The sequence below is a fragment of the Delphinapterus leucas genome, chromosome 20 (genome assembly GCF_059928025.1).
Source record: "Delphinapterus leucas isolate spDelLeu-1000000601 "Yukka" chromosome 20, BTC_Dleu_Yukka2, whole genome shotgun sequence".
NCBI lineage: Eukaryota > Metazoa > Chordata > Mammalia > Artiodactyla > Monodontidae > Delphinapterus > Delphinapterus leucas.
Window position 1 is genome coordinate 56,772,963 of NC_143148.1, and position 14,670 is coordinate 56,787,632.

Consider the following 14,670-nt stretch of genomic DNA (forward strand, 5'->3'; position numbering starts at 1 on the left):
GCCAGAGTCTCCCAGAGAGCGTGTGCCAAGTGCGACTGGCAGCGGCCAAGTGGCTGCTCCATCCTGCTGCTTGAGGGCATCACAAAGGCCCCACAGATTGGAGGTGGCGGGGGTGACAGAGATGGCACCTCTTGGCGGGAAGGGGGGGCGGGTGGGTATCAATGAATTGGAAAATCCCACAGGAGCCCGTGTGTTCCCACACATCCTCTGCCCAAGGAAGCAGGGCGGAAGCTCCCAGAGGCCCTAACCACCTCCGCCCTGGGGCTGCTCTGCTCACCGAACTGGCTCTTCAGTGTCTGGGAGGACTTGGGGCAAAAAGAAGCACCGTGGGTGACAGAGGGGGATGCTGTCAGCTTGAGGCCAGCGGGGCCCACCCTGTAGTGGAATCAGAGGACGACAGAGGGTCTGTGTCGGATCCCAGAGGTGCCTGCTACGTCTGGAGCTGGATTTTAACCCGAGTCTGCCAACTCAGACCCAGCTCTTTTCAACTACCTGAAAATGATCACCATGTAAGTTCCCTGCGTGGGATATTATGTCCCCAGAAGGCCGTGCTGGGATGCAAATATGTGAGCTGAGGGGCTAATGAGGGAAGCCGTTAGCTTTCACTCAACCACGGGCACAGATGCTGTCCCTAACGCAGAATTAGCAGAGAGGCAGTGGGTGCAGGACAGGCAAGTGTGCAGGGGGCTGGGGGAGGGGAGACTGAGGACCCAAGCCCATCTCTTCAGATCCACCTACAGAAGAGGTCCACGCCACATGTCGGCTGAGGCCAAGGCCACTGTCTCAAGGACCTACCTACGTCCTCCGTGGAGCTTGATAACTCTGAGTGTTCTCACAAAGCTGCCACATAGTCACTAGGTGTCCGCTTTGTGCCAGGCAGGCACCGAGGGGGGTGGGGGGGATACGGTGCTGAACAGACAGCAAGACGTCCTCCCCAAGGACTTACATCCCAGTGGGAGAAACAGACCAACAAACCCAGGTCAGGTAGGGATAGCGTCAGAACGCACTGAAACCCATCGAACCGTACCCTTAGATGGGCAGATGTTATGTGTGTGAGTTATATCTCAGCAAAGCTTTTTTTTTTCAAACTCTGCACGGGGAGTTCACATGGCAGGTCAGGGGAACAAAAGGCGCTGAACGAGGGCTTCCCTGGTGGCGCAGTGGTTGAGAGTCCGCCTGCCGATGCAGGGGACGCGGGTTCGTGCCCCGGTCCGGGAAGATCCCACATGCCGCGGAGCAGCTGGGCCTGTGAGCCATGGCCGCTGAGCCTGCGCATCCGGAGCCTGTGCTCTGCAACGGGAGAGGCCACAGCAGTGAGAGGCCCGCGTACCGCAAAAAAAAAAAAAAAAAAAGGCGCTGAACGAGAGAGAGCTGGGGGCAAATCGCAGAGCACCTGAGCAGCGGAAACCCATCAGGAGGCCTCTGCCATCACCGCCATCCGCTCCAGTGATGGGGGCCGAGAGCAGAGACTCCCCGATAAACCCCCGTGGGAACACACCCCAGCTGTCCCGGCTCCCTATTGCTGGTGCTCAAAACAACTTAATTATATTTTACAATATTGTCGGCCGGGAATTGGTGTGGGGCTCAACTAGGAGATACTACTGTTCCACGTGGCTCCAGCCGGGGTCCCTTGGTATTACAACCTCACTCGTGTCGTTGCTTTGAAGGGGAAGGCTGGCTTCACCTGGGACCTATAACTGCACCCCTGGCCTTTCCCACAGAGTGGTCTCAGAGAAGGCTGAGGAGTTCCCGCCTGCTGGCTCAAGGCAGCCCTGTTCTAAGAGATAATAAGAGGTAGAAGCCGCCTATGTCCTTTTCTAAAAATAACCTGCAGTAAAATGTACTCTGTGTGTGTGTAGAGTTCTATGAATTTAAACAAATAACCAATCAACTATTCACTGCAAAAATTAAAGCCCGACAATGGGTGAATGGATAAACAAAATGTGGTCTAGCAAGATGGTGGAATATTACTTGGCCACGAACAGGAATGAAGCGCTGCCGTGATGATGTGGATGAACCTTGAAAACATTATGCTAAGCCGAAGAAGCCAGGCACAAAGGACAGCATATTGTAGAATTCTGTTTATATGCAGTGGCCAGACAGGCAAATTTAGAAACAGAAAGTAGATTAGTATTTGCTTAGGGCTGGGGCGGGGATGAGACAGGATAGGGGTGCAGGAGCTAAAGGGTATGGGTTTCTTTCGGTGGTGATGAAAATGCCCTAAGATTGACAATGGTTGTAGTTGCACACATCTGTGACTATATGAAAAGTCTTTGCATTGTATGATATGTGAATTACATCTCATTAAATGTGTTTAAAATACGAGAGCGGTAATTCACCCCGTTCTCTGAGTTTCCTGTGTTAGTCTCCCAGATAGCTACAGATTGAGCGCCCGGATAGAAACCTCCCTAACTGGGTTCTACAATTGAGGATAAAATGGTAAGCATAGAGGTAGTGTTGATTTCAGGCCCACCAGGGAGCAATTCTGTGTGTGCAGACCTCGTGGCATCCTTCAGAAGGCGCCCTAGAGCAGGGGTCCTCCAACAGCGGTCCCTGGAACAGCAGCACCTGCATCCCAGGGAGTTTGGGAATGCATATTCTCAGGCCCCGCCCCAGATCAGCTGACTCAGCCACTCCTGGGGTGGGCCCCAGTGACGTGTTTTTCATAAGCCCGCCTGGAGAGTCTCACGCATGCTCGGTTGAGAATCACTGCTCTCTAGAGGGTTGTCTCCTTTCTGCACCCAAAGGCTTTCCCGAGCTGTGAGTCGGACAGATCTCCGACAGCTGTGCCTGGTTTGCACTGGCCAAACCTGAACCATGGGGCTTCCCTCTGGTTAAATACAGCCCAGCCCAGGGGTAGCTGAAGCTTTGAGCTTGAGAAGGCTGGCTCGGTCTTGGAGCAAACCCCTGCAGGGGCCGCACACCTGCTGCATCCCAGGGAAAGTGAACCTCATCTATGGACTTCCTGTTGATGGGGGGGAGGGGAGGAGGCAGGAAGCCCTGGGGTGTAGCCCAACCCTTTGAATGGTCTCCAGCATCCGCTGGCTCTGGGACTTCATGCTTGGCCCGATGGAATCATTTCACCGGGCATGCCACAGCAGTGATGATTCATCTTCTCAGGGGTCACCTAAAGGCGCTAAAAATATATCACTCCTGTACGCAGGTCTGAACTTCTAAGTGCCCCAATGCTGTGGGCTTTCTTTTTTTGTTCCAGGCTGAAATTCAAGAGACCAGGATTCCAGTCTGATCTTTGTAACTAATTAGCCTCCAAGAAGGCTGTGCTTGGTGTCTCCTCCTTTCAGAATGGGGACTAGATCCCACCTCTGTGACATGGATGGAGCACGGGGCTGTGCATCACGAAGGTGGGGTATTTTGTGGGGTTTTTTTTTTTTTTTTTAAGATTTTGGCCACACCCACAGCATGTGGGATCTTAGTTCCCTGACCAGGGATCAAACCCATGCCGCCTGCATTGGAAGGCAGAGCCCTAACCACTGGACCAGCGGGGAAGTGCCAGGAATGTGGGTTTTAGCTTTGACTCTGTCACATGCCACCTGGACAAGACATTTTATCTCTTAAATCTCAGCTCCTTACACTGTGGGATGAGATGTCCCTCAGGGTGTGACCTGCATCACCCTTGTCCCCTAAACAGCTGCCTGAAGGAGCTCTGGTCAGGAAATACGTGGGGGACTGTGGAGGTGAGGTCCCGCTCTTGGAGGTTCACATCAGGCTACACATTTGTATATTACAGCCTCTGACAACCCCATTAAAGACATCTACCTTGGGAATTCCCTGGTGATCCAGTGGTTTGGACTCCACACTTTCACTGCTGAGGGCGTGGGTTCGATCCATGGTTGGGGTACTAAGATCCCACAAGCCGCGCAGCTGGAAAAAAAAAAAAAAAAAGTTACTTATCTGACTATAGTTAACCCAGGATTTCCCGAGCTTGTTTGCCCCTGGCCCCTTCCCTGCTTTTTCCTCTGTTAATAACTTTAGAGACTTTATGTCATCGTAACACCTCTTGGGGAGTAGGAAGCTAAAAGATTTCTGTGTCCCATCAATTGTGACAGTCAAAGATTCAGCGGTTGTCCCATCACCCGCTTGGGAAGATGCCACAAAGATGTCAAAGAAGGTGGTCAGCTGATTTTTTAGGATTCCCCATGGAGGACATTGGCTTGATGCGGTTACTGTGTTTTAAGGTCTGGCTTTTAATTTTGCGTATCTAGAATCTTGATCTGGTTAATGCATCTGTGATGGTTAATATTATGTGTCAACTTGGCTGGGCCCCAGTGCCCAGATATTTAGTCAAACATGACTCTCAGTGTTCCTGTGAACGTGTTTTTGGGTGAGATTAACATTTAAATCAGTGGACTTTGAGTAGAGCAGAATGCCCTCCATTACGAGGGTGGGCCTCATCCAACCAGGTGAAGGCCTTAATAACACAGAGACCAACCTCCCCAGAGCAAAAGTGGGAATTCTGCCAGCAGACGGCCTTCAGACTTGAACTACAGCCCTGGCTCTTCCCAGGGTCTCCAGCCTGCTGGCTAACCCTGCAGATTTTGGACTTGCCAGCCTCCGTAATTGCGTGAGCCAAGTCCTTAAAATAAATGTCTCTCTCTATATATACATACACATCCCATTCTTTCTATTTCTCTGGAGAACCCTGACTAACATGGCACCCGTAAAAGAACAGACTCAAGGAGCTTACTACATGAGCCAGACTCTGAAAGAATTCAGCAAGGGGAACTCCTTCCAAGAGCAGACTTTTGCCGATGCAGCTGGTCACCCACTTTACGGGGAAAGAGAAGTAACCTGAGATAAGAATATATATAGATTCACGGCCAGTGATAAATAGCTTCACTGGTTGATCAGAAACCTGGAAGAAAAACGGGACTAAAACCAAGCGTGTAGGTTTTTGTATCACATGCAATGTTCACTAGAGAACATTCACCATGGAAGAGGCCACCCCGATGCGGACACAACAGGCATATGACCAGAGTAGCCGTGGCAACAGGGATGAAGGCTGTGCATCGGCTCCATTTACCAAGGCTCATCTAGCTGTAGCCACTGCCACCACCGTAGACCAGTTCAAGCCCCACATATGGTACCATCCCTCAAGGAGACCCACCTACCGCTTGGCGGCCAGTTGGTTACAACGGACCCCTTCTACCCTGGAAGGCTCAGCAGTTCATCTAGACCGGACTTGATGATAACCCAGGTATAGGTTTGCTTTTTCTGTCCAAAGGATCTCTGCTAGCGTCACTATATGATGGCATACAGAATGTTTGATCTGCTGACATGGGATCCAACATAACATCCCCTTGAGCCAGAAGATGCGTTCTATAGGAAAGGAGGTAAGGAGGTGAGCATATAGCCATGGGATTCCTGGTCCTATCACCTATACCAGAAGCTTCCAGCATGATAACATGACAGAAAGATCTTTTGAAAGCACAGTCAAGGCGCCAGCTTAGAGATGATTCCCTGAGAGTTTGGCATACTATCTCCCCAAATGCAATCTACTCCCCAGCTTAACTACCAATAGAGTATGATGTGCCCCCAAAAGGGAGAATACATTGGTCCTGGAAGCAAGGAACAGAGAAGCAGATTTGGTCCTGGTCAGTACCACTCCCAGCGACCCTGTAAGAGGTGTGCTTCTCAGCCCTTCAACTTTTGGCTCCGCGGGTCTAGAGGTCCAGGTTCTCAGAGGAGTTAATGTTTCCACCTAGGGACATAGAACAGTCCCCATTAGACTTTAAGCTCTGACTTCTACCTGGTGGAAAACTTTAAATGTGTGGATTTTATGGTATGTCAAGTATATCTCAATAAAGCTGTTATAAAATAAGTGAGTAGGGCTTCCCTTGTGGCGCAGAGATTAAGAATCCTCCTGCCAATGCAGGGGACACGGGTTCGAGCCTTGGTCCAGGAAGATCCCACATGCCGTGGAGCAACTAAACCTGTGCGCCACAGCTACTGAGCCTGCGCTCTAGAGCCCATGCTCCGCCACAAGAGAAGCCACCGCAATGAGAAGCCCGCGCACCGCAATGAAGAGTAGCCCCCACTCGCCGCAACTAGAGAAAGCCCGTGCACAGCAAGGAAGACCCAACACAGCCATAAATAAATAAATAAATAAATTTATTTTTAAAAAAAGAAAGTGATACATCAAGAAGCCAACAGTGTTTGTCTTTGAAGAGAAATGAGTTTTTCTTCTTTCTACTTTGCTTTACTCTCTTTAACACCTTGAGCTTGTATTGCCTTCATAATCGGAAAGAATTAAAACAAACTGGCATTTCACAAGTAGGATGGAGCCTCAATCTCCTGCCTCTGACCCTTCATCCCATTTGTTTGAGGTCATGGTCCTAGTGGGGGTAACGATGACAGGTGCTTGGGTGCCCCTCCCCCTCTCCCAGGAGGCTACCCTCCCCAGAATCTGCTCATGAAGTTCAATTCAAAATCATTGTATAACTAATGTATCCATACTGCTAACAGCAGCAACACTATCTTATATGCAAAACACTTTTATTTAATCATAGAGCAAGCACAGCATAGTAATTACCTATCAAATGGTAATTATGGTTTTATTATTTCTTAAACTTCCATGAAAAGAAAGCATCTTAAATTGGAAAGAAACAATCCATGTCACAAGCCAGTTAGTCAAAAAATGTTTGTCTGTTTGGAGGGCCCAGAATGATCATGGTAACATCTACCCTTTATGAAATGCTTATCATGGACCAGGCATCATGCAGAACCCTTGAGATTTGATGTCTCTTCACTTCCATGATGGAGATGCATCTTGTAAATCACGAGGTTAGAGATGAAGAAGCAGAGACAGAAAAATTAAATCTCTTGTTGAGGGGGCAGAGCTGGAATTTAAGCCTTGGAGCACGTAACTCAGAAGTGGGGCAGTGTTAGCCAGCATGCTGCATTGTCAGTACAGGTGTGTTCTTAACCTCTGTTCACAAAGGTGTGTTGATGCAAACGAAGAAAAAAATAAGGCACTAGGCCTCTAGAGGAGAACTGTCATTCCCCTGGCTTGTGTTTCTGTCTCCCATCAGACTGAGAGCAACCAGAGAGGTTCTGTTACCGAATGCAAGTTTGTGTGCCTGACACTCAGTGACGCCAAACAAACTGAAATGCCCGAGTTTGGAGCAGAGAAAGGTTTATTGCAGGGCTAAGCAAGGAGAATGGCTAGCTCGTGCTCAGAAAACCCCAAACTCACCAATGGTTTTCGGGGAGATGTTCACACAGGCAAAATTTGGGGGAAGGGCTGCAGGGCTTGTGACTTTCATCTGATTGGTTGGTGGTGAGGTGACAGGGCGGTGCTTCAGGAATCCTGTGCTCGGCCTGAAGTTACCATCCTCCACCTGGGTGGGGGCCTTAGTTCCGCAGAAGAACTCAAAGACGTTGTTATGGGGAATTCCCTGGTGATCCAGTGGTTAGGTCTTGGCACTTTCACTGTCATGGCCTGGGTTCAATCCCTGGTCTGGGATTCCACAAGCCACATGGCAAGGCCAAAAAAAAAAAAAAAAATTGTTTATGTATATCCCTTGAGGAGGAACCAGGACCCTGCCCCATGGCTACACTATTGTTTCTTAAACGCTCCTCCTTTGTTTCTGCATCCCCTCCCTTCCCTGATTAGCAACCATTTGGATTTGCCCTCTGGAACTCAGGGAAGGTCAAGGAGGCTGAATGAAGCCTATTTCCTACAAACAAGAAACAAGGACACAGAGAGGGCTTATACCCGGGACGGCCCCACAGGATCCTGCTCCATTTCCTAGACTGTCCCATCTACCCAGCCCAGCAAAACAGAAATCCGTATGCCGTTCAGATAACATTGCCTCTCTCTCACCTTCCACAACAGTTGGTGAGTTCCATTACATCAATATCTTTCAATTCTTTCCCCTGTGAACCAGCTCCTCTGCAGCATTCTGTTCAGGTTGGCTTAATTGGGAAGTCTCTGAATTTTTTCTAGCTTCAGGTATGGCTGTATCCAGGAGTTCACAAAGTGTCTCCAGCCTGGGACCCAGTTGCAGGCTCTTAACTAGCACCAAGTCCTCCTATCTGTTTGTGCTCCTCCAACTTCACCACCTTCCCAGCCCAACCCCATCCGTTTATCTGCCAATCCCTGAGATGTCTTTCTAAAATGAAAATGTGATCACCAGAAGCTTTCACTGGCAGGATATCTTAACTCCTCCCTTGGCACAGCCTCTCATATGTCGAGCTCCCCAATCTCACCTCCCACTCTTTTTCCCCACGTGCCATATAAAGAAAAATTATCCCCAGTTTGGAACCCTGGACGCCCTCAGGATGTTATAGCAGACTACCACAGCTTTGTTCTCAAGTCTGTCCAAGGGTCATCTGATTCTCAAGGCATCAGGAGCCCCCTGAGGGAGTCACAACCCAGTTTGCTGGCCTGCCTGCTCCTGGAATTTCTGATTTGGTGGGCCTGAATTTGGGTGGAACCTGAGCATTACATTTCTAACAATTCCCTGGGGCTGATGCAACTGGTCCAGGGACCACACTTTAAGAACCTCAGCTCTAGGGCAAATTTTTCCGGAAAGAGCAAGGTAGTAAAGATTCTCTGGGCCAGATGATCCGTGTTGTAACTATTCAACTCTGCTGTTGCGGCAGGAAAGCTGCCAGAGGGGATATGTATGCACGGGCCTGACCGTGTTCTGATAAAACTTTGTTTACATAAACAAGCAGTGGGCCTTATCTGACCCGGTGTTTGCCTCTCCAAGGAATGGTCATTTTGTTTGACTCATTATTTATCATTAGGACCTACACTCTGTCAATTTAGATGTTAACTTGTAGGAGTATTAGTAAGTTACAAATGACTTTTGTCCCACAGACATGAAAATGATTTACTTCTGCAAGAAAAGATAGCCCCAAATGCTACCATTTTATCGCCTTGCAGGGCATTAACCTTTCTGCGTTGGACTTTATCATTTTATTCCAGCATTCTTTCTCTCATTAACTATACAGACTCAGTGTCTTGTGTTCTCCCTTGGACACCCCCCCGACCCTGCTGCTTTTCCTGAGCTAAGCGAACCTCTGACGTGGGCTCACTATTATATTTGCATGTCATGTTTTAACTTTTGGAAAATGACACTTGCACACCGACAACAGTAATGTATTTATGGCACTCATTTGGTGATACGTGACAAAGTTCCAGTCCAAAGTAGCAAAAGTTTGAGGGGGGTGGGGGTCTCAGTTCATGTGGAAATCTGAGTTGTCTCCACTTTCAAGCTGCTGTACCCAAGGGCTCAAGAAATAGTGTCAGCTCTCTCTCACCTGTGTCTCTGTCTCTTGTCTTTCTCTCCTTCTCTCCATCTTGTCTCTGCTGAAATCTGCTTGGCTTCTTTTTTCTTTTTTTTAATTGAAGTATAGTTGGTTTACAATATTGTGTTAGTTTCAGGTGTACAGCAAAGTGATTCAGTTATACATATATACATATTCTTTTCCATTATGGTTTATTACAGGTTTATTGCATACAATTCCTGCTTCGCTTCTAAAGAGGGGATTCTCACGTGACCACAAGTTGCCCACCCACTAGAAGCCTGGCATTCAGTGTGTGGCCCCATTGCAGTGCTTGTCTTTGTCTCATGGGCTCTGATATATTCTGGGAGCAGTTCGATGAACCCAGCTTGGGTCGGGTGCCCCCTAGGAGCCAAACACTGAGCTCAGTTGATGAGAATCATCCTCTGATTAGCTGGGTCCAGATCAGGGCCTGACCCTGGGGTAGGGGAGCGTGGGAGCCCCCTGCCCCCCAGAAGGAACAAGATGATTCTGGAGTAGGAGTGGGGTGCTGGCAGACCAGCATAATTCTTCTGTTACTACAGACGACTACTGTAGTCTGCTACTACTACTGCTTTTTCTACTGTGCCTACAACAACAATGACAACAACAACGAATAATAATAATACCTTGTATTTATTGTTGAGTCCATGCTAAGGAGCCAGCACTGTGCCACACGCTTGACCTTCCTGATCTGCTCCCCATCACAAATAGCTCCACATTCTTCCTGCCGGCACTAGCTCCATTTCACAGAAGAAGACGCTGAGGCTTGGAAAAGCTGAGGACGTCACCCAGGTTTACACAGCTAATAAGTGACGGGGATGGTGACCCAAGTCCATCCAAATCCGAAGCTTGTGTGGTTTCCAATCGTGCTTGTGCTGGGGCTTGCAAGATGAATAAATTAGGAGTCTGCCAGGTTAGACTGGAGGGATTAGGGAAGGGTGTTTTAGACAGAGGGAAGGGCACCGCTAAGCTATGGAGCGACTGGGAAGGCAACCCAGTAAGGCCATAGCCAGGCCAGAGAGCCTCACGGTAGTTCTCTGTCCAGGCTGCGTGTTAAAACATCTGGGGGGAGGGGGACTTCCCTGGTGGCGCAGTGGTTAAGAGTCCGCTTGCCAGTGCAGGGGACACAGGTTTGAGCCCTGGTCCGGGAAGATCCCACATGCCATGGAGCAACTAAGCCTGTGCGCCACAACTACTGAGCCTGTGCTCTAATAGCCCGTGAGCCACAACTTCGGAGCCCGTGCGCCACAACCACTGAAGCCCAGGCACCTAGAGCCCGTGCTCCGCAACAAGAGAAGCCACCGCATGAGACGCCCGTGCACTGCAATGAAGAGTAGCCCCTGCTCGCCACAACTAGAGAAAGCCCACGCGCAGCAATGAAGACACGATAAGGCCAAAAAAAAAAAAAAAAAACACCTGGGGGGATGGGGTGTTCATTAAACACACCCAGAGATTTTGATTGAATTGGTCTAGGATTGGGTCCCAGTGTCAGTAGTTTAAAACTATAAACAGAAGCAAAAGCAAAAACTCCTCAAGGAGTTTTAACATAACAGCACAAACATGGTAGCAAAGTCCAGATTTTGGAGACAGATGACTCTTGTTTTTTTTTTTTGCTGTACGCGGGCCTCTCACTGTTGTGGCCTCTCCCGTTGCGGAGCACAGGCTCCGGACGCGCAGGCTCAGCGGCCACGGCTCACGGGCCCAGCCGCTCCGCGGCATGTGGGATCCTCCCGGGCCGGGGCAGGAACCCGCGTCCCCTGCATCGGCAGGCGGACTCTCAACCACTGCGCCACCAGGGAAGCCCGGGGACAGGGATTCTTGATTCTCCTCCACAGGGTCTCTCTGTCACTTGGGCTTCTCATGCTATGGGGGCTGGTTTCCAAGGAAACGCTCCAAGTGCTCAAGAGAAAGGCTCAGCTTAGGAATCTACACAGCATCACTTCCACGGCCTTCTGTGGGTCAAAGCAAGTCCCAGGGCCAGCTCAGATCCAAGGGGAGAAAAGGAGACTCCATCTCTCTACGTGGAGTGTTGAGGATTGGCCGCCATCTTTAATCTTCCACACAGGTGGCTCTGAGGTGTCAACTCAGGAAGAAATCCCCATGGTGACTTTGAACGTGGTGGAGCTATAGGCTAGCATGCTTTAGAGCACATTTCAAAAGGGAGTGTGGCGGGAAAGAATGTTTTGGAACCAATGGACGAAGAGTCAAAATCTTGATGTTTGGAAGTAATAGTTTTCAGAGATAAAAGAGATCTTGGAAATTTGAGGCCATCCTCCATGTGTTGCTAGAGAAGACCCCAGATACAGAAAGTGACTTGCACTGGTTCTCAGGAGACCTCCAGTCTGGTTCGTTAACTAACTGCTTCGCAAAGTCGGCAAGTGTTTATGGAACACTTATGTCACAGGTGCTGCTCTAGGCTCTGAGGGTATCACAGTGAACAAAACAAATAAATATCTCTGCTCTTGAGGAGGTCCCATTTCAGGGAGCAAGACAGACATTAAGGGAAATGAATTAATTAAATAGATGGCTTGTGAGTGATAAGTTCTAAGGGGAAAAATGAAACGAGAGGATAAGCAGTGTTGGGAAGGATGTTCCCATTTTATCTGGGGCGGCCAGAGAAGTTGTCACGAGAGGGTGACCCTGGAGAAAAGGGAGGAGTGGCCACTGGGACGTGGGGAGGGCATCCCAGGCACGGGAAGCAGCTAGTGCACGTGTCCTGGGGCAGGAGCATCCTGGCCTGTTTGAGGACTGGCAAGGAGACCAGTGTGCTGGAGCAGAGGGAGTATGGCGGAGAGGAACAGAGATGAACTGAGGGTGGACCAGCTCTCCTAGGATCTCATAGGTCACTGTATGGACTTCTCCTCAGAGCGATGGGAACCAGCATAGGGTTCTGAGCAGCAGAGGCCCAGGATCCAATCTGAGTGTTAACAGGATCCCTCTGGCTGCTGCATGGAGGGTAGACGGAAAGAGACCAGGGTGAAACTGTAGGATATTCTATTAGTAGAGAATTGCCGTCGTCCGGGCAAGGAGAGAGGGGCTAATTTTTCTCTGTCTCTAACTAGCTGGGTGAGCTTGCCAAGTCTGCAAAACCTAGATTGTCCTGGAATGGGAGAAAGAGAATCTCTACTCAGGAAAAGACAGGAAGGTGGTTTTTGAACGCTTGAAGCTGTCACCTCCCTGTCTGGAGAGGATAACTACCATTCAAATGTTCTTTGGGGCCCTAATTCTTCATGAAGTCATCAGGAACTCGTGAAGTACTCACCACGTGTTAGAGATTCTGCCTCGTGTTGGGACTACAGTGGAAAGCAAGGTGAGCGTGGTCCCCACCTCCCCAGAGCAGAATCGTGGATGCTGGGGCTGAACCGGAAACCAGCGTGTGATGGGACAAAACCATCGCTTACTCTCCTGATCAATTTCATCAGCAGTAAGCGGCCTCCTTAAGAGGAGTCACTGCTGTCAAGAAACCCTTGGGTGGGGACTTCCCTGGTGGCGCAGTGGTTAAGAAACCACCTCCCAATGCAGGGCACACGGGTTCGAGTCCTGGTCCGGGAAGATCCCACATGCCGCGGAGCAGCTAAGCCCGTGCACCACAACTACGGAGCCTGCTCTCTAGAGCCCACGAGCCACAACTACTGAGCCCATGTGCCACAACTACTGAAGCTCGCGTGCCTAGAGCCCATGCTCTGCAACAAGAGAAGCCACCACAGTGAGAAGCCCGCGCACCCCAAGGAAGAGTAGCCCCCGCTCAACGCAACTAGAGAAAGCCCACGCGCAGCAACAAAGACCCAACTGCAGCCAAAATAAATTAGAAAAAAAAAAAAAGAAACGCTTGGGTGGTTCCCCCACCTAAAATGTGCTCAATCAGCCACCAAGTCATTGATTATTTTATTACTTAATGATTTAAAAAAAAAAAAGTCCAGGGAAGATAATAAACACATGACAGCATCCTCCATGATGGAAATACTGGGAACAACCTGCCTGGGACACTGTGAGCTGAGAACACGTGTGTATCTCTGTATGTACAGTCTGTGTATGGATACGTGCAGCATGCACATTGTTTTACTCACCTTCCTATCTCCAGCCTCTATATGGACACTTGCATAGAGTAGGAGCTCTCTACGCTTTGCCGAATGAATAAATACGTGAACTAAACGATCAGCTTATGGGGAATTATGGCTAAGACTCCGGCTTTCACTGCAGGGGGCCCGGGTTGGATTCCTGGTCTGGGAACTAAGATCCTGCAAGACGTGCAGCACGGCCAGAAACAAAAAAGATCGGCTTTTGCGTTTAAAGGATGTAACTGGAGTGCCTAGCACACAGCCCTCAGTAAATGGTAGATGTTATTATCATTTCTCCAACACCATCTTTGCCAAGACTCCCTGGCTCCCTCACCCCCGACTCAGCTGCCAGGCCAACCCTGGGCTTTAGAGGTACTGAGTGTACGCCTCTAGTTCACCCCTTCCACCCGTTCATGCTCCACCACACCACTTGGAGGGTCAGTGGTGTCTGTTTCTTGGGGTGCCTTGGCTGACCCTTATTTATGATGCTGTTATATGGCTGTTATATACGATCTCTTTTTTTTTTTTTTTTTTTTTTTTTGCGGTACGCGGGCCCCTCACTGTTGTGGCCTCTCCCGTTGCGGAGCACAGGCTCCGGACGCGCAGGCTCAGCGGCCACGGCTCAAGGGTCCAGCCGCTCCGCGGCATGTGGGATCTTCCCGGACCGGGTCACGAACCCGCGTCCCCTGCATCAGCAGGCGGACTCTCAACCACTGCGCCACCAGGGAAGCCCTATACGATCTCATTTAATCCTGACGACCACACTTCGAAAAAGGCATCAAAGGAGGAAACCGAGGCTTCCTGCAGTGAACGTGCCCACAGCTCACCCCCTGCTGACTGGCAAGAGCTGGAAACTGAACTTGGACCTCTGGGACACCAAAGCCCGTGTTGTAGATTCCAATCACATCCATGCTAATAACAAGCTCATGGGGGAAAAAAAATCAAACAATCATAGGGCTTGTGCCAGAGTGCTGGAGTCATGGATTATTATTATTTTTTCTTTCAAATCTCTTGATTTTGTTACAGTAATCAATCTTCACTTGAGAGTAGAAAAGATACTTATTTTCATAGGCTAAAGGAGCTTGAAAGAATGCTACACTATTTCTTCCCACCCCCAGCTGTCTGTCTGGCAAGAAAATAAAAAATGTTAGGTGAAAATCAATGAAAAATAAGAAATTCTTTGATGAATGGGAAAGGGAAGGGTTTGTAGGGGTGACTGAATCAAGAAACACGAAAGGGTATTAAATAGTGATGTCGCCACTTTAACTAATTAGTAATATGAGTGTGTTGCAGTTAATGGATTAATCTACGTGGTACA